Below are 20019 nucleotides of genomic sequence, written 5' to 3' on the forward strand. Positions count from 1 at the left end.
GATTTGGGAAGCGACCGAATCGTGGTCAGCACTGCAGTTCCGCCTCACCATTTACAATGCTACTCTGTTTGGTTGGAGCCCCATTGATCCCTTGGGGAGCCTGTGTTCCGCCTGTCGGGCGGAACACAGGCTCTTATGGGGAAAAGGAGCATTTGCGGAAAACCCTGCCCCCTGTCACAGGCACCCCACAGTGCCTAGCACACATTGCAGGGTCTTACAGGGGGGTCCCTTAGGTACCCCCTCGCCACCAACTGGAGGCCTCAGGATGAATGGGCCCTGCTAGGGGCCCCCAAAGTAACTTTCTGACAGCCTATTCATGTCGAACAGGCCAACTCGGAAAGGCTGTTGGAAACCAGTATCATAATTGCTTGGTCGGAAACGCTGTCCATAGAGCTGTACAATGCAGTTCCGACTGACACAAATTCTCCAAGAGCCACTCGGAAGCCATTCAGAAAGACTGTGCAGTTTACAATCTGACTGCGAACATCATAATCGGTCAGAAAGGTTTCAACACAGTCTGAGGCTTCCGGCCCGACATAATAATGAGCCCCATAATATCAAATGTTAGAGACTTTGACACATTTGACAATAATATGGTTTTAATCTTGAAAAGATTATTCCTCTGCGGTCTTGTGATTTTTATTTAAGCCTTGCAATATTGCCAAGTTTGAAAAAAAATGTATTACATGTTGTTGACCAAAGACCCTTTACATTCAAGTTTCAACATGGAAATTATCTTGTAAAATGTTTTTTGCAAGGGCAATTTACTGAAAATATTTTTGTATACATTGGGAAGTTTGACAAACTTAATAAACTGAAGTGCAAAGTTTGTTGTCTTCAGAAAACTTTATAAGGAAGATTCTACTTAGAAACATCACATAGTAAAACTACATTTAAACAAAAAATAATGATACTCTACACAGATTAAAAACACACGAGGGAGCTCGAGGGGATTTAAGGACCTGCGTGGACCAACTCCCCACTCATTAACTATATCACAAAAAGCAAATGGGTCCAAAATGGAAGGTCAGACAAGTGACTGGGTGTACTCTTACACACAGGGGAATTCCCTTTAAAGGACAGTTCCCCCTCACACACCAGAGGTGACATGCTTCATCATAGGGGTGCCTCCTTGCATGAGAAACTTAGTTTCAAAAAACATCCCTGAGCTCCTCCCTTGCAGCGAGGGGGTTGTAGCCCGTGTGGAAACTAGGTTTCTCATGCATGGATGCACCCCTATGATGAAGCATGACACCTCTGATGTGTGAGAGGAACCATCCTTTAAGGGGAATTCCCTTATCTGTGTGAGCGTACACCCAGTCACTTGTCTGACCTTCCATGTTGGACACATTGCCTTTTTTGTGATATACTCTACACAGATTAACAAGTTTAATAACATTTAATCTGTCCCTTTGACCTTTGGTGCACTTACAATCACATGTGAAGTAATTAATAGAATTGAATAAAAAGGAATAATTGATGTACAAGGAAAGAAAATAGAGGGGCAAGATTAAAAAATCCTAACTTAAGACAAAATCCTAACTTAAGACAAAATCCTAAAGTTACTACTACTAAATGCTGTCGTGGGGCTGAGCCTTGCATTCACACAGTGTTAAGTTGACATGAGCTTATTAGAAGTTTAAACACCATTTTTCCTTTCTGCTGCCTTTTGCACAAGGCACACATTTTATTAAATGTTTAGAGTTTAGCAGAGTGTTTTGCTTCACGCGGGAATAATACGTTTTTCTATAATTGCAGCCTTGCTTGGTAAGCTTAGTCTGAACAGTGAGTGCCGAGGCCTTCAAGGTTATTTCAACACAGTGGTTGTTGTTCGGACTGATCAGCGCACATTCTAGACATAACACATATGCAGCTGTGGCCACCTCTGAGATTTGCGCTTTTTAATAATGCACTGCGTAGGCATGATTACACACACTTGGAGAACATTCGTATGCTGAGAGCTGGTGCAGAATCTGATGTGATCCATTTCTGTTAATACCAGAGGTATGGGATAGCCTATGTAATCCCAAGAAACCTTCTGTAGATATAAAATAACCTACTAGCAAGGGAGGGTGAAATATAGGTATATTTTAAACCTGTTTCCATTTAGCATTATAACATGCTTTCTCCCTTTGTATTTTATGGAATAGTAACTATGCTGACAATCTTTTTTCTGATAATATGTCTGCTTGTATTAGCTAAAATGCTACGCATAAGAACACAGCGTTAGAAATAAATATTTCAAACTTGCTCGTGTCATCTTTAACTCCCTGTTTTGAACTGGTATGAGAGTATAAGGAAAGAGTGTTCATGTTTTCCACATTGCCTGAGGTAACCTAAGTCGCATGATCTGGGTTGTCTAATCGTTGGTATTTTGGATGAGCCAATGAGAAACTGATGCTAGTCTGGTAGGGGATGTTGGGTACTAAGGTGAGTTTTGGCACACCCTACTTCACTGAGGTCCCAAGTCTCTGTGCACAGTTCTGTGTGGGAGCAGAATCCCTGCAACATGGCGCCCTAATGATGGTGGTCTTATTTCTTGATGCTTGAGTAGTACTTCTATCAGTCCTTAGCCCCATCGCTATTGTTTCCGGTTAACAGTGGTGGTGGATTAACCTACCTATAGTTACATAGGTCTTTTCAAGCTTAAATCTATCAAAACCGTTTCCCTTTAAATTACTACCCAGTTGTGCTACATTGTTTTACATTGTACCTCTTCTTCTCTGTGTCACTATGGCTAACGGTGACATACCGCAGCATAGTCGCATTGCGGACCACAATCATTTGCAGGCTTATTACGTTGGTTTGGAGGGCATGGCAGTTATTTTGGTGGTGAGTGCTGAGGTTGCTTACCCATTTGAGATGTTCCACTCATGGGGGACGTTTCCGCGAGTGGATGCGGCTACGCAGGTGTTTCACACTTGCACTCACACAGCCGTGCCCGTGGAATATGTTCCTTATATGACACAAGAGATTCAAATTTCTGCGTGGGAGTACCGTGTTTGGTTTGATGGAGCCCTTCCCCATAGTGTAACGGCGATTAGATTGGGTCCTTTGTCGATTCTAGGTGCTTCTTGGCCAGTTTTGGCTGGATTCACCCCGCATCCTTGTGCGGGGATAGTCCCCGTTGTTGAATTACAGCTCCTGTATAACTCTGCAATCAGTGTTATCCGGGTCCTAGTTCAATATATCACCCGCAATTTCCAGGGCGGGGCCTGTGGTGTTGCGGCACTTCCAGCTGGACCGAGCGGAATGAAGCTTAGTCCTGTCATGGTTAATGCGGTTATGGGCAAGCGTCCCAAGGATAACGATGCTATGCCTTTTTGGCTTGCAGAGAAGTTTGACCAGCTAGAGGCAGTTTTTCCTAATTCGACTCCTGTAGAAAAACACAGGATTCTTACAATTAGTTTACCCAAGGACTTGGTACCAGTAGCCGGTGACTGTGAGTCATGGTGGTAGAATTTTTGCGGCAGTGTACACGAGGGGCTTCGGCACTCCGTCAATGGCTGTCCTTCCGATCGTCATTAAGCGTGTTCAAGATGAACACGGAACGGAGGCTGTGGTTGACGTAGTTTCCGATCTTGTCCTTTCTAATATAAAGGGAGATGCAGTGAACTTTCAAGTGCCTAATGCCTTGCGTGAAGTCCCCGATGCCGACAAACCCCGACAGTTACCGAGAATTATTAAGGCGGCTAATAAAACCATTGGCCGAAATAGTTTAGGTGTCAAGCCCTTTTCTGCTAAAGATAAAAAAAATCCTCAGGGTTCGAAGTCTGAAACGGACGTTCAACGCAAAGCTCCAAAGCAAAATTGGAACAAAAATAAAGAACAGGGGAAACAGCAATAGAAACAGGAGTCCCGTCCCACATCACCAGTGCCTGCGTCTAGTGATCGTGTTTATGATTTCGCACTATAATTAAGTTACCTGATCGATTTCAGGTTCCTGATCAACGCTCTCCTCGTTCTTTACAGGACACATTGGCCTTTTCGTCAGGTGGTGGAGGCGCCGGCAGAGGTCGGGATGCCCAGCAGAATCGCGACCAGCCCCGCCCAAAAGACGGAAAAGGCAAGCAGGACAATTCTTCACAGAAGAGACCCCAGTTTCAGGAAAAGAAAGTAGCTGCTTTAACAGCGAGATATGCCACAGATAGTGAGAACGCAGCTTCGGAATCAGACATGGGCGCTGACATTATTGGACAGCGCCGTGGAGATTACCATAGTACGAGAAGCCCTGCGTCCACTTCTGAAGGTGACAGCGACTGACCAATTTGTTGCTGTAGAGACAGGTGATAGTAGAGTAGCTCCCCCTGAGAGGCTTTTTGAAATTGACCTTTTAATTGAAGGTGACATACAACGTACCATTAAAGGGGTATTTTGGGAAAATCTTACAACTACCTATGACATTTTGTTAGCGGAGGAAGACTGTCCCCCACCTTTTGTTTTCGCAGCTCAAAGAGGGGAGGAGGTAGTCCTCCCTAGTTTCACGCACACAGTGTCCAAGGAGGATGCACTGAATTTAGCAGAAGAGTGGGCTAATGCCCTTGCGCTGGCTTTGTACCGTACTCACTGTGGTTGGGATAAATTTCCCCCCCACCACGAGATTACCTTAAGGTTTATGCCACAGCCTCGACCTCAATATCCCATGAGGCAAAAGCTTCTGTTGTGGAAATCCTTGAGCAATTGAAATATCAAGGAGTGATTGAAACTTGTGTGTCACCTGCTTTTTACTGTGACTAAGCCTGATGGTTCATACCGTTTGGTATTTGGTTTCCGGCATTTAAACTGCAGCATTTGAAAAATTGGAAAGACATTTGAGTGTTGCACATGTGATTGCTGATTCACATCTAAATTGCTCTAAAACATTGGAGGAATGTGGAAATAAATATAAAATAAAACTGGATAAAACAGAGTTATTATTTTAATAATGATGCTTGTATCTTGTTTGGGGAGGGAGCTTTCCTACCCATGGCTAGCTGCTTTTGTTTGCCCATGTTAGCTATACGTGTATCTTATACCTGTGTTATATAGTAATCTTACAAGAGAGGGCAAGGGAGAACAAGGGAGGTGGAGCTCACTAGTGATCAACACATTTAAATGGGTGGAGGAAAGGATCAGGATTATCATGCTTTTCACACTGTAACAATGTAGCTCAAATGATCAAAATGTTGCCCACCAACCCAATTTCTTGAGTGTTATTCACCTTGGAGTAGCTTCCCTTCATCCAATTGCCCTCCCCTCCACACACAATGCAAATGTAAGAAGAAAACAGTCACATATGCCTATTAATGTCTATTGCACTCCTAACGCCGATTGAAGAGGTAAACAGGGTTAATAAAACAAGCCACTTGAGGCAACTATAAATGGAAGCCTGGGGAAGTAAGATTGAAACAAGCTCCTTAAACTGTTAAGTTCCAATGTCCTGTCTTGCTTTACTAACCAAGTACAACGTTGCTACTTCCCATGTGAGGTTCCCTCCAGTGTGCAATGGGTTCCTGTGCTTAGTTTCTCAGCAAAGACTCTTTAATAATCAATAGCAGATGAAATGTGGAATTCTTAAAGGTCAGCCACAGTTTCCAGTTGACTAAATCACGAATTCAAGGAGGGTGGTCCCGCCCTGCCCCACCTCCTACTGTCACCGAGAGGCACAGGAGGGGCCCGCCGCTGGCCCGGGCTTTACCCAGGTATGGCCCGAGCGTGTCCCATGCTGCGGGCAGCCTCTCCTGCTTTTAAGCACTTCTTGATGATGTGGGCGGCTCCTGCCGCATTGGAGTGTAGGGTTTGCAGTCCCCCTGCCACTCGCAGTATTGAATCTAAGGCTGTTGATGTTCCATTAAGAATTACGGGCTCCCGCGCTGCGGACGGCCTCTCCCACTTTTAAGTGCCCCCTGGTGCTTCTTGATCATGTGGGAGGTTCCTGCCGCATTGGAGTGTGTGGTTTGCAGTCCCCCTGCCGGTCGCGTCAATGAGGCTAAGGCTGCTGCCGTTCCAGGAAGAATTACTTGCTCCCGCGCAGCCAGCGGCCTCTCCCCCTTTTAAGGACCTCCTTGGGCTTCTTGATGATGTGGGCGGCTCTTGCCACGTTGGAGTGAGGGGTTAGCAGTCCCTCTTCCGCTCGCAGTAATGAGGCTAGGGCTGCTGGCATTCCAGGAGGAAATTACGGGCTCCCCACATGTATATAATATTAGATGCAGGTTACTGGAGGTCAGTTATGAAGGTCATTTGTATTGTATATAACTTTCATCAAGAAGAGGTTGCAAGAATATTCTTGGTGGCATGACGTGGAAATGGATGTAGACCGATTTGTAGGTAGGTGTTCCATCTGCTTTTAAAATGATAATGCTTAGGTGCTGATCCACAAAAGTTAATTACACTTTTGAGTATGTTTACACTTTTGAGTAAGTGTGCAATGTTTGGTATTCACAAACTCTGAATGTAAGTTACTACTAAAATATAAAACAGGAGTAAGTCTAGTGCGGTCCACACAACACATTCCAATACAAACTTATGAAGTAAGGGATGCATAATAAAACCCTAAAAGAAATATTGGTAAATCATATTTAATAATATATATAGAAATATAAATGTATGTTACAACAAGGTATAACAGATACATATTTATTGTTTAATTATAGCATATTCGAATAATCTATTTTAAATTAAAAAATAATGTAACAATACATTTTATTGAAAAATATTTAAATTAATTTTAATTTAACTTATACATCAATTTCAATAAATATTAATGCACAATCGGCCATTGTTGCCGTTTGCGATTTCTTAATTGCTAAAATTAAGGAATCGCAATTAAGAAATCTCAAAAGGCTATACATCAAGAAATCACAATTTTTTGGGCGATTTCTAAAAATTCCTTAATTGCGATTCACAATTTGCGAATCGCAATTAAGGAATCCCTTCCCATTGATTCCTATGGGCCTAGAGGCCCATAGGAATGAATGGGAAGTCATTTTTAATTTGTGATTAGCAATTTGTGAATCGCAAATTGACAATGCAATTTCAAGGGTGCAGGGGGGGTTCAAAGAACCCCCCCCTGCACCCCTGAAATATAACTTTAAGTGTATTTTTCACACACACATGCCCCAAGGGCATGTGTGTGTGTAAAATGAAACTTTCAAAAATGCACTTTTGTGCATTTTTGAAAGTTTTCGTAAATTACCATGAAGGTCGACTTCATGGTAATTTACCTCTCCCTACTTGCGAATTTGCAAATTTAAAATGTTCATGCATTGCATTTAAGAAATCACAAATTGCGATTTCTTAAATGCAATCGCAATTTTAGAAATCGCAACATGATTGCGATTTCTAAATTTGCGAAAAACATGATGCATCCCAATTTTGTCAATTGCATTCACAAAGGGCCGAAAATTGCGATTTGCACCGTTTGCGAATGCAATTGACAATGATGCATGTGCCCGAATATGTTTTTTCTTTAGGTGTTAATGTGTTATTTTACTTTAAACTTCAGAAGAATAATTTTAATTCAGTTTGATATATTTCCATGACCTACATTTTAATTAAAATTATTTTAACCGTACTGTAGCATTTTTACATTCGAAGTTAATGTATACAATTAATTTACAAATAATATTTAACATGATGAAATATCGCTACCCTGACTGTGGAATCTCCCTATGGTATAGTATAGTGAACATTTAAAAAATGTATTTTACTCAAAAATACATATTAAAAATATTTCTATGTTGAACATTAATCTATATATATAAAAACCAAAGTATGTCCATTTGTCCTTTATGCATTACTACACCGTTCAAACGATCGGTATGAAACTTTGGGAAGTTGTTGAGTACACTCCCGCGAAGGTTTCTGGCAAAAAAAAAAAGGTAAATAAATAAAAAGAAAAAATATTTGTTAAAACATCGGCCCCCCGGCCACCCAGGACCCTCATATTCATTCCAATACTGAATGTTTACAGTTTACGGTGCGACTCGCTTTTGCAATGACCATCAACAAAGCACAAGGACAATCTCTGCAACTGTGTGGGCTAGATATAGAGAATCCGTGCTTATCACATGGATAACTGTATGTGGCCAGCTCACGCGTCGGAAAACCTTCTGATTTATTCATGTACCCACCAGACAGAAAAACAAAAAATAACATGCATCCACAAGCACTCGAATAAATAAACAGAATTAAATTAACACGTTAAAATGTTTTCCATATTAAAATGAATAAGTTTCAATGAAAATGACACAATGTAAATTGAATGTTATCATAACAAGTTTCCTTAAATTTCCTTTCTTCTGCGATCGCAGCAACGCGCAGCGGGTAAGCTAGTGTTAATATAAATACATTTAATATATTTACTTTAAATGTAGAACAAAATAAATAAAGGCCACAGGACAATTAAATTGCATTTGAAATAAAAATTGAATGAATGAGTTTGCAGTAAGTTACATTAAAAATATTAATGTTAACAATTTTAAGTTTAAAAAATGAGATCCCACCTACAGGAAAAAGACAATGCATATAGGGTAAAAATAACTGCATTTGCAATCTTGACCCCGAATGTTATTGGCTAGGCCATGTCGATAACTTTTGCATGCCAATTAAAAGTTATGTCTTGAACAAAAGTGTAAAAATAGATTAAACATTATTTTATACTTGATCCATGATAAAAGTGGACTTGTGTCTTTGAACTCAATTGAAATTTGAGGCTTCATTAGTGCCTAGACATTCTTTTCTGTGTCATATCTGCCACAGTGCTTGATCTACACAGACATGAGATTCAGTAAGGTGACTATCATCCTTACTTATCCTGCACACATCCTTCATATATGTGCAGAAACAAGGGTATATGTTTTCCATTAGTAACATTTGTGGATCCTCTTCAGTAGACCTTATTTTAAAAGGTGGACACTAAAGGTTACGGCTACAGTCCATTTTTAGCCGACATTTGCAGTAAGTGAAACTCCCTTAGGTAGACCCACTCACAAAAAAGGTAAAGAAAAGCTTTGGGGGGGGGGGGGGCACTGATTGGAATCTGTTTACTCTACGAACAACATTTAGAAAAAATCTCTCCATATGGTAAAATGTATGAGAATAGCTACAAGCCATCTTAAAGTGAAAAACAATTAATGAGCGAAGGGCCTCCTTATGAGGTCAGGTCCCACCCGACACCGTCTCGGATTTGGGAAGCGACCGAATCGTGGTCAGCACTGCAGTTCCGCCTCACCATTTACAATGCTACACTGTTTGGTCGGAGCCCCATTGATCCCTTGGGGAGCCTGTGTTCCGCCTGTCGGGCGGAACACAGGCTCTTATGGGGAAATGGAGCATTTGCGGAAAACCCTGCACCCTGTCACAGGCACCCCACAGTGCCTAGCACACATTGCAGGGTTTTACAGGGGGGTCCCTTAGGTACCCCCTCGCCACCAACTGGAGGCCTCAGGATGAATGGGCCCTGCTAATGGCCCCCAAAGTAACTTTCTGACAGCCTATTCATGTCGAACAGGCCAACTCGGAAAGGCTGTTGGAAACCAGTATCATAATTGCTTGGTCGGAAACGCTGTCCATAGAGCTGTACAATGCAGTTCCGACTGACACAAATTCTCCAAGAGCCACTCGGATGCCATTCAGAAAGACTGTGAGTTTACAATCTGACTGCGAACATCATAATCGGTCAGAAAGGTTTCAACACAGTCTAGGGAAATCCAACTGTCGGGATGAGGCTTCCGGCCCGACATCATAATGAGCCCCATAATATCAAATGTTAGAGACTTTGACACATTTGACAATAATATGGTTTTAACCTTGAAAAGATTATTCATCTGCGGTCTTGTGATTTTTATTTAAGCCTTGCAATATTGCCAAGTTTGAAAAAAAAAAATGTATTACATATTGTTGACCAAAGACCCTTTACATTCTACTTTCAACATGGAAATTATCTTGTAAAATGTTTTTTGCAAGGGCAATTTACTGAAAATATTTTTGTATACATTGGGAAGTTTGACAAACTTAATAAACTGAAGTGCAAAGTTTGTTGTCTTCAGAAAACTTTATAAGGAAGATTCTGCTTAGAAACATCACATAGTAAAACTACATTTAAACAAAAAATAATGATACTCTACACAGATTAAAAACACACGAGGGAGCTCGAGGAGATTTAAGGACCTGCGTGGACCAACTCCCCACTCATTAACTATATCACAAAAAGGGCAATGGGTCCAAAATGGAAGGTCAGACAAGTGACTGGGTGTACTCTTACACACAGGGGGATTCCCTTTAAAGGACAGTTCCCCCTCACACACCAGAGGTGACATGCTTCATCATAGGGGTGCCTCCTTGCATGAGAAACCTAGTTTCAAAAAACATCCCTGAGCTCCTCCCTTGCAGCGAGGGGGTTGTAGCCCGTGTGGAAACTAGGTTTCTCATGCATGGATGCACCCCTATGATGAATCATGACACCTCTGATGTGTGAGAGGAACCATCCTTTAAGGGGAATTCCCTTATCTGTGTGAGAGTACACCCAGTCACTTGTCTGACCTTCCATGTTGGACACATTGCCTTTTTTGTGATATACTCTACACAGATTAACAAGTTTAATAACATTTAATTTGTCCCTTTGACCTTTGGTGCACTTACAATCACATGTGAAGTAATTAATAGAATTGAATAAAAGGAATAATTGATGTACAAGGAAAGAAAATAGATGGGCAAGATTAAAAAATCCTAACTTAAGACAAAATCCTAACTTAAGACAAAATCCTAAAGTTACTACTACTAAATGCTGTCGTGGGGCTGAGCCTTGCATTCACACAGTGTTAAGTTGACATGAGCTTATTAGAAGTTTAAACGCCATTTTTCCTTTCTGCTGCCTTTTGCACAAGGCACACATTTTATTAAATGTTTAGAGTTTAGCAGAGTGTTTTGCTTCACGCGGGAATAATACGTTTTTCTATAATTGCAGCCTTGCTTGGTAAGCTTAGTCTGAACAGTGAGTGCCGAGGCCTTCAAGGTTATTTCAACACAGTGGTTGTTGTTCGGACTGATCAGCGCACGTTCTAGACATAACACATATGCAGCTGTGGCCACCTCTGAGATTTGCGCTTTTTAATAATGCACTGCGTGGGCATGATTACACACACTTGGAGAACATTTGTATGCTGAGAGCTGGTGCAGAATCTGATGTGATCCATTTCTGTTAATACCAGAGGTATGGGGTAGCCTATGTAATCCCAAGAAACCTTCTGTAGATATAAAATAACCTACTAGCAAGGGAGGGTGAAATATAGGTATATTTTAAACCTGTTTCCATTTAGCATTATAACATGCTTTCTCCCTTTGTATTTTATGGAATAGTAACTATGCTGACAATCTTTTTTCTGATAATATGTCTGCTTGTATTAGCTAAGATGCTACGCATAAGAACACAGCGTTAGAAATAAATATTTCAAACTTGCTCGTGTCTTCTTTAACTTCCTGTTTTGAACTGGTATGAGAGTATAAGGAAAGAGTGTTCATGTTTTCCACATTGCCTGAGGTAACCTAAGTCGCATGATCTGGGTTGTCTAATCGTTGGTATTTTGGATGAGCCAATGAGAAACTGATGCTAGTCTTGTAGGGGATGTTGGGTACTAAGGTGAGTTTTGGCACACCCTACTTCACTGAGGTCCCAAGTCTCTGTGCACAGTGGGAGCAGAATCCCTGCAACATGGCGCCCTAATGATGGTGGTCTTATTTCATGATGCTTGAGTAGTACTTCTATCAGTCCTTAGCCCCATCGCTATTGTTTCCGGTTAACAGTGGTGGTGGATTAACCTACCTATAGTTACATAGGTCTTTTCAAGCTTAAATCTATCAAAACCGTTTCCCTTTAAATTACTACCCAGTTGTGCTACATTGTTTTACATGGTACCTCTTCTTCTCTGTGTCACTATGACTAACGGTGACATACCGCAGCATAGTCGCATTGCGGACCACAATCATTTGCAGGCTTATTACGTTGGTTTGGAGGGCAGGGCAGTTATTTTGGTGGTGAGTGCTGAGGTTGCTTACCCATTTGAGATGTTCTACTCATGGAGGACGTTTCCGCGAGTGGATGCGGCTACGCAGGTGTTTCACACTTGCACTCACACAGCCGTGCCCGTGGAATATGTTCCTTATATGACACAAGAGATTCAAATTTCTGCGTGTGAGTACCGTGTTTGGTTTGATGGAGCCCTTCCCCATAGTGTAACGGCGATTAGATTGGGTCCTTTGTCGATTCCAGGTGCTTCTTGGCCAGTTTTGGCTGGATTCACCCCGCATCCTCGTGCGGGGATAGTCCCCGTTGTTGAATTACAGCTCCTGTATAACTCTGCAATCAGTGTTATCCGAGTCCTAGTTCAATATATCACCCGCAATTTCCAGGGCGGGGCCCGTGGTGTTGCGGCACTTCCAGCTGGACCGAGCGGAATGAAGCTTAGTCCTGTCATGGTTAATGCGGTTATGGGCAAGCGTCACAAGGATAAGGATGCTATGCCTTTTTGGCTTGCAGAGAAGTTTGACCATCTAGAGGCAGTTTTTCCTAATTCGACTCCTGTAGAAAAACACAAGATTCTTACAATTAGTTTACCCAAGGACTTGGTACCAGTAGCCGGTAACTGTGAGTCATGGGGGTAGAATTTTTGCGGCAGTGTACACGAGGGGCTTCGGCACTCCGTCAATGGCTGTCCTTCCGATCGTCATTAAGCGTGTTCAAGATGAACATGGAACGGAGGCTGCGGTTGACGTTGTGTCCGATCTTGTCCTTTCTAATATAAAGGGAGATGCAGTGAACTTTCAAGTGCCTAATGCCTTGCGTGAAGTCCCCGATGTCGACAAACCCCGACAGTTACCGCGAATTATTAAGGCGGCTAATAAAACCATTGGCCGCAATAGTTTAGGTGTCAAGCCCTTTTCTGCTAAAGATAAAAAAAATCCTCAGGGTTCGAAGTCTGAAACGGACGTTCAAGGCAAAGCTCCAAAGCAAAATTGGAACAAAAATAAAGAATAGGGGAAACAGCAATAGAAACAGGAGTCCCGTCCCACATCACCAGTGCCTGCGTCTAGTGATCGTGTTGATGATTTGCGCAATCGCACTACAATTAAGTTACCTGATCGATTTCAGGTTCCTGATCAACGCTCTCCTCGTTCTTTACAGGACACATTGGCCTCTTCGTCAGTTGGTGGAGGCGCCGGCAGAGGTCGGGATGCCCAGCAGAATCGCGACCAGCCCCGCCCAAAAGACGGAAAAGACAAGCAGGACAATTCTTCACAGAAGAGACCCCAGTTTCAGGAAAAGAAAGTTGCTGCTTTAACAGCGAGATATGCCACAGATAGTGAGAACGCAGCTTCGGAATCAGACATGGGCGCTGACATTATTGGACAGCGCCGTGGAGATTACCATAGTACGAGAAGCCCTGCGTCCACTACTGAAGGTGACAGCGACTGACCAATTTGTTGCTGTAAAGACAGGTGATAGTAGAGTAGCTCCCCCTGATAGGCTTTTTGAAATTGACCTTTTAATTGAAGGTGACATACAACGTACCATTAAAGGGGTATTTTAGGAAAATCTTACAACTACCTATGACATTTTGTTAGCGGAGGAAGACTGTCCCCCACCTTTTGTTTTCGCAGCTCAAAGAGGGGAGGAGGTAGTCCTCCCTAGTTTCGCGCACACAGTGTCCAAGGAGGATGCACTGAATTTAGCAGAAGAGTGGGCTAATGCCCCTGCGCCGGCTCTGTACCGTACTCACTGTGGTTGGGATAAATTTCCCCCCCACCACGAGATTACCTTAAGGTTTATGCCACAGCCTCGACCTCAATATCCCATGAGGCAAATGCTTCTGTTGCGGAAATCCTTGAGCAATTGAAATATCTAGGAGTGATTGAAACTTGTGTGTCACCTGCTTTTTACTGTGACCAAGCCTGATGGTTCATACCGTTTGGTATTTGGTTTCCGGCATTTAAACTGCAGCATTTGAAAAATTGGAAAGACATTTGAGTGTTGCACATGTGATTGCTGATTCACATCTAAATTGCTCTAAAACATTGGAGGAATGTGGAAATAAATATAAAATAAAACTGGATAAAACAGAAGTATTATTTTAATAATGATGCTTGTATCTTGTTTGGGAAGGGAGATTTCCTACCCATGGCTAGCTGCTTTTGTTTGCCCATGTTAGCTATAAGTGTATCTTATACCTGTGTTATATAGTAATCTTACAAGAGAGGACAAGGGAGAACAAGGGAGGTGGAGCTCACTAGTGATCAACACATTTAAATGGGTGGAGGAAAGGATCAGGATTATCACGCTTTTCACACTGTCACAATGTAGCTCAAATGATCAAAATGTTTGCCCACCAACCCAATTTCTTGAGTGTTATTCACCTTGGAGTAGCTGCCCTTCATCCAATTGCCCTCCCCTCCCCACACAATGGAAATGTAAGAAGAAAACAGTCACATATGCCTATTAATGTCTATCGCACTCCTAACGCTGATTGAAGAGGTAAACAGGGTTAATTAAACAAGCCACTTGAGGCAACTATAAATGGAAGCCTGGGGAAGTAAGATTGAAACAAGCTCCTTAAACTGTTAAGTTCCAATGTCCTGTCTTGCTTTACTAACCAAGTACAAAGTTGCTACTTCCCATGTGAGGTTCCCTCCAGTGTGCAATGGGTTCCTGTGCTTAGTTTCTCAGCAAAGACTCTTTAATAATCAATAGCAGATGAAATGTGGAATTCTTAAAGGTCAGCCACAGTTTCCAGTTGACTAAATCACGAATTCAAGGAGGGTGGACCCACCCAGCCCTACCTCCTACTGTCACCGAGAGGCACAGGAGGGGCCCGCCGCTGGCCCGGGCTTTACCCAGGTATGGCCCGAGCGTGTCCCATGCTGCGGGCAGCCTCTCCTGCTTTTAAGCACTTCTTGATGATGTGGGCGGCTCCTGCCACATTGGAGTGTAGGGTTTGCAGTCTCCCTGCCACTCGCAGTAATGAATCTAAGGCTGTTGATGTTCCATTAAGAATTACGGGCTCCCGCGCTGCGGACGGCCTCTCCCACTTTTAAGTGCCCCCTGGTGCTTCTTGATCATGTGGGAGGTTCCTGCCGCATTGGAGTGTGGGGTTTGCAGTCCCCCTGCCGGTCGCGTCAATGAGGCTAAGGCTGCTGCCGTTCCAGGAAGAATTACTTGCTCCCGCGCAGCCAGCGGCCTCTCCCCCTTTTAAGGACCTCCTTGGGCTTCTTGATGATGTGGCCGGCTCTTGCCACGTTGGAGTGAGGGGTTAGCAGTCCCTCTTCCGCTCGCAGTAATGAGGCTAGGGCTGCTGGCATTCCAGGAGGAAATTACGGGCTCCCCACATGTATATATTATTAGATGCAGGTTACTGGAGGTCAGTTATGACGGTCATTTGTATTGTATATAACTTTCATCAAGAAGAGGTTGCAAGAATATTCTTGGTGGCATGACGTGGAAATGGATGTAGACCAATTTGTAGGTAGGTGTTCCATCTGCTTTTAAAATGATAATGCTTAGGTGCTGATCCACAAAAGTTAATTACACTTTTGAGTATGTTTACACTTTTGAGTAAGTGTGCAATGTTTGGTATTCACAAACTCTGAATGTAAGTTACTACTAAAATATAAAACAGGAGTAAGTCTAGTGCGGTCCACACAACACATTCCAATACAAACTTATGAAGTAAGGGATGCATAATAAAACCCTAAAAGAAATACTGGTAAATCATATTTAATAATATATATAGAAATATAAATGTATGTTACAACAAGGTATAACAGATACATATTTATTGTTTAATTATAGCATATTCGAATAATCTATTTTAAATTAAAAAATAATGTAACAATACATTTTATTGAAAAATATTTAAATTAATTTTAATTTAACTTATACATCAATTTCAATAAATATTAATGCACAATCGGCCACATGCATCATTGTTGCCGTTTGCGATTTCTTAATTGCTAAAATTAAGGAATCGCAATTAAGAAATCGCAAAAGGCTATGCATCAAGAAATCACAATTTTTTTGGCGATTTCTAAAAATTCCCTAATTGCGATTCACAATTTGCGAATCGCAATTAAGGAATCCCTTCCCATTGATTCCTATGGGCCTAGAGGCCCATAGGAATGAATGGGAAGTCATTTTTAATTTGTGATTAGCAATTTGTGAATCGCAAATTGACAATGCAATTTCAAGGGTGCAGGGGGGTTCAAAGAACCCCCCCCTGCACCCCTGAAATATAACTTTAAGTGCATTTTTCACACACACATGCCCCAAGGACATGTGTGTGTGTAAAATGAAACTTTCAAAAATGCACTTTTGTGCATTTTTGAAAGTTTTCGCAAATTACCATGAAGGTCGACTTCATGGTAATTTACCTCTCCCTACTTGCGAATTCGCAAATTTAAAATGTTCATGCATTGCATTTAAGAAATCACAAATTGCGATTTCTTAAATGCAATCGCAATTTTAGAAATCGCAACATGATTGCGATTTCTAAATTTGCGAAAAACATGATGCATCCCAATTTTGTCAATTGCATTCACAAACGGCCGAAAATTGCGATTTGCACCGTTTGCGAATGCAATTGACAATGATGCATGTGCCCGATTATGTTTTTTCTTTAGGTGTTAATGTGGTATTTTACTTTAAACTTCAGAAGAATAATTTTAATTCAGTTTGATATATTTCCATGACCTACATTTTAATTAAAATTATTTTAACCGTACTGTAGCATTTTTACATTCAAAGTTAATGTATACAATTAATTTACAAATAATATTTAACATGATGAAATATCGCTACCCTGACTGTGGAATCTCCCTATGGTATAGTATAGTGAACATTTAAAAAATGTATTTTACTCAAAAACACATATTAAAAATATTTCTATGTTGAACATTAATCTATATATATAAAAACCAAAGTATGTCCATTTGTCCTTTATGCATTACTACACCGTTCAAACGATCGGTATGAAACTTTGGGAAGTTGTTGAGTACACTCCCGCGAAGGTTTCTGGCAAAAAAAAAAAAGGTAAATAAATAAAAAGAAAAAATATTTGTTAAAACATCGGACCCCCGGCCACCCAGGATCCTCATAATCATTCCAATACTGAATGTTTACAGTTTACGGTGCGACTCGCTTTTGCAATGACCATCAACAAAGCACAAGGACAATCGCTGCAACTGTGTGGGCTAGATATAGAGAATCCGTGCTTATCACATGGATAACTGTATGTGGCCAGCTCACGCGTCGGAAAACCTTCTGATTTATTCATGTACCCACCAGACAGAAAACCAAAAAATAACATGCATCCACAAGCACTCGAATAAATAAACAGAATTAAATTAACACTTTAAAATGTTTTCCATATTAAAATGAATAAGTTTCAATGAAAATGACACAATGTAAATTGAATGTTATCATAACAAGTTTCCTTAAATTTCCTTTCTTCTGAGATCGCAGCAACGCGCAGCGGGTAAGCTAGTGTTAATATAAATACATTTAATATATTTACTTTAAATGTAGAACAAAATAAATAAAGGCCACAGGACAATTAAATTGCATTTGAAATAAAAATTGAATGAATGAATGAATGAATGAGTTTGCAGTAAGTTACATTAAAAATATTAATGTTATCAATGCATACAGCAACGCTTTGGAACTCTCTGCCCCTAAAACTTCGTGCTGAGACCTGCATCTTGCGCTTTCATAGGGGCTTGAAAACACATCTGTTTCCTGTGTGAGTTGATCCAATTATCTCATCTCATGGTTTCACGGTTGATGCACTGTTCATAGCGCCGGGATGCCTCAGGGTAGCTGTGCGCTATATAAGTTTTTTTAATAATAATTTAATAATAATAATCAATTTTAAGTTTAAAAAATGAGATCCCACCTACAGGAAAAAGATAATGCATATAGGGTAAAAATAACTGCATTTGCAATCTTGACCCCGAATGTTATTGGCTAGGCCATGTCGATAACTTTTGCATGCCAATTAAAAGTTATGTCTTGAACAAAAGTGTAAAAATAGATTAAACATTATTTTATACTTGATCCATGATAAAAGTGGACTTGTGTCTTTGAACTCAATTGAAATTTGAGGCTTCATTAGTGCCTAGACATTCTTTTCTGTGTCATATCTGCCACAGTGCTTGATCTACACAGACATGAGATTGAGTAAGGTGACAATCATCCTTACTTATCCTGCACACATCCTTCATATATGTGCAGAGACAAGGGTATATGTGTTCCATTAGTAACATTTGTGGATCCTCTTCAGTAGACCTTATTTTAAAAGGTGGACACTAAAGGTTACGGCTACAGTCAGTTTTTAGCCGACATTTGCAGTAAGTGAAAATCCCTTAGGTAGACCCACTCACAAAAAAGGTAAAGAAAAACTTTGGGGGGGGGGCACTGATTGGAATCTGTTTACTCTACGAACAACATTTAGAAAAAATCTCCCCATATGGTAAAATGTATGAGAATAGCTACAAGCCATCTTAAAGTGAAAAACAATTAATGAGCAAAGGGCCTCATTATGAGCTCAGGTGCCACCCGACACCGTCTCGGATTTGGGAAGCGACCGAATCGTGGTCAGCACTGCAGTTCCGCCTCACCATTTACAATGCTACACTGTTTGGTCGGAGCCCCATTGATCCCTTGGGGAGCCTGTGTTCCGCCTGTCGGGCGGAACACAGGCTCTTATGGGGAAAAGGAGCATTTGCTGAAAACCCTGCACCCTGTCACAAGCACCCCACAGTGCCTAGCACACATTGCAGGGTTTTACAGGGGGGTCCCTTAGGTACCCCCTCGCCACCAACTGGAGGCCTCAGGATGAATGGGCCCTGCTAGGGGCCCCCAAAGTAACTTTCTGACAGCCTATTCATGTCGAACAGGCCAACTCGGAAAGGCTGTTGGAAACCAGTATCATAATTGCTTGGTCGGAAACGCTGTCCATAGAACTGTACAATGCAGTTCCGACTGACACAAATTCTCCAAGAGCCACTCGGAAGCCATTCAGAAAGACTGTGCAGTTTACAATCTGACTGCGAACATCATAATCGGTCAGAAAGGTTTCAACACAGTCTAGGGAAATCCAACTGTCGGGATGAGGCTTCCGGCCCGACATCATAATGAGCCCCATAATATCAAATGTTAGAGACTTTGACACATTTGACAATAATATGGTTTTAATCTTGAAAAGATTATTCATCTGCGGTCTTGTGATTTTTATTTAAGCGTTGCAATATTGCCAAGTTCGCTTTTTGGCGACGACTCTGGACGACTCAAGAGCTTAGTCTCTTTGCCCATGAACTGTGCGAAATTAGATCATTGTGGGGTGCCAGTAAAATCCCTTGGTTGCGGGAGGTCAAACAGATTCTGTACTCCATGGGCCTTTCTGAATTATGGTTACATCCTGAATGTGCTAGGTTCCCCTCCAAAGTAGAATTTAAAGAGCTGTTTTGGGCTACAAAGAAATCTGCATTGGTTTTGCTCTCATCAGAGAATAGCCTAACGGGATTGTTTTTAACACATAAGATTATACCATCCCTTGAGCCTTTTTGGGATTTGATATGCAAGGCCCTTGACCGTAAGCTGTATTTTCAGTTTCGGGTGGGAACGTTGCCGATCAACTCCTTTACTGCAAAATGGACAAAGTCTTCTACTTCCAAGTGTCCCTTTTGCCCTGATCAGGTTGAGAGTATTGGCCACATATTTTTTGCTTGCCCAGCATATCGCTTGCCTCGTCTAAAATGGCTGCAACCAATTTGTAAAACTTTAAATTGTGTGGAGAATCGCACTGCCCTGTTGAAATTACGCGACATGCGCAATGAAAAATCTGTGATTTGTGTTGCTAAATTTCTGGGGTGGATGTGGCTGATACGTGTAAAGAATGTGTAATCCTGTATTAACTTGTTTTTTAATCTGTTTCTAAATTTTGTATGCTGCTCTTGGGCATTTTCTCTTTTTATAGTTGGGGTTCCTTGAAATAT

The sequence above is a fragment of the Lissotriton helveticus genome, chromosome 4_1 (genome assembly GCF_964261635.1).
Source record: "Lissotriton helveticus chromosome 4_1, aLisHel1.1, whole genome shotgun sequence".
In the NCBI taxonomy this organism is placed as follows: domain Eukaryota; kingdom Metazoa; phylum Chordata; class Amphibia; order Caudata; family Salamandridae; genus Lissotriton; species Lissotriton helveticus.